Below are 1,362 nucleotides of genomic sequence, written 5' to 3'. Positions count from 1 at the left end.
CAGCGCGCGCGCGGCGGTTGTTACCCACTCTCCGTCAATAGCCCGGCTAGCGAAGCATTAACTTGGTTGTGTTTACAGGTGCAATCAACCAAAAGAGCGGATCCTGTTGAACTACGAAATATTTTTTTGCAGGTAAAAAGATCTGTCTAATGTTGTTTGATTGATAGACTTTTATTTTTTGCCCTTTCAGCAGTTTGCCACGGCATCGCACGCGTGTCATGCTTGTGGGACGCTTAAAAGTTCACTTTGCAGGCACAGTGTATTGAAAGGGCCTTCAGGCGTTGAGGAGAAACTGCTCCTGACACAAATTGTGCTTAACCATTTCCAAATTAAATCTTAAATAATTTTATGAGGTATTTTCTATTTTTCTATAAAGCAAATAATTATAACCATAACTAGATACTGTTATTTTTTTAAATACAGTTTTGCAAGATTCTAAAAAATTCTTCTTCCATGGCTGTATGTTTTGTTCTTGGGGTTTATGTGTTCCTCTTACAAATGGATGGATGACTGGCAATGCTTTTAGAAGTTAAAATTGATTTCTTAAGATTGATGTATTTCATAATATTATCTCTTGCAGGGCATTAGAATTAACATATGTAAATATCAACGTGAAGCTTTCTCCATTCCCGTTAGTTACAGTGAAGTACAATTTAAAAGGAAAATCCTATCAATCCTAAAACTTTGATAATAAGGTTTGAATCAGGCAGATGGAATACGAAGAACAATTATGTTTTAGGTCCATAGTTGGACTGCTGATATTTCCAAAATCACTAAAATACATTTTTTCTTTCCTTTTATGTTGAGTATCATACAGTACATTCCAGAAGCTTTACTCTGAAAAAGGAAAGAACATAAAATTAAGTATTAGCACTAATACTGTAAATAATAAAATCTATTATTTCATCTTTGGCATGTATCTTTTGGTCCTACTGTATTATCTAACAGTTTCCACATATGATACGTAGACAGAGATACCTTTTTGCCTGAGAGGGAGAAGTTACATCTCAACCATAATTTTGGCAGATTTTTACTTTTGCATGCTGGATTACACTGGTAACATTGCTTGAGTGCTAAAACTTAGAATGTTGGAATCAAACTGTGAAAGCCCATTTCAAAGAAACATGCAAATTAAGTTGTGAATTGTTTTGTGGTCTGAGGAATGAAAGCTCTCCTGTCTCGTCTTGAGTATCTGAGATTTGCAGATACTTCTAAACTTCTAAAAAAAGACAAAAAACACAGACACCTCTGGCATCGAAAGAGAGTTTATATTTCTTTTGGATTATATTTGATTCTAATTGAGTTTGAAATTGTGTTTTTTGTTTGATAGCAAGCAAACTTAGTTGCAAACTTTAAAAAAAT

The 1,362-nt window shown here is 34.1% G+C and overlaps 1 protein-coding gene across 1 annotated transcript in view; it reads left to right on the top strand.

Moving 5' to 3' along the window:
• The first annotated feature begins 72 nt into the window (after positions 1-72).
• SLC25A12 (solute carrier family 25 (aspartate/glutamate carrier), member 12) overlaps positions 73-1,362 on the top strand; it is a 48,924-nt gene continuing 47,634 nt past the window's right edge. Inside the window, exon 1 of the mRNA XM_009581257.1 lies at positions 73-132. The gene's annotated coding sequence lies outside the window, so the exon portion shown is untranslated. The remainder of the gene's footprint in view (positions 133-1,362) is intronic.

The sequence above is a fragment of the Fulmarus glacialis genome, unplaced genomic scaffold (genome assembly GCF_000690835.1).
Source record: "Fulmarus glacialis isolate BGI_N327 unplaced genomic scaffold, ASM69083v1 scaffold32147, whole genome shotgun sequence".
Lineage (NCBI taxonomy): Eukaryota > Metazoa > Chordata > Aves > Procellariiformes > Procellariidae > Fulmarus > Fulmarus glacialis.
This window is presented reverse-complemented; position numbering and strand designations above follow the sequence as displayed.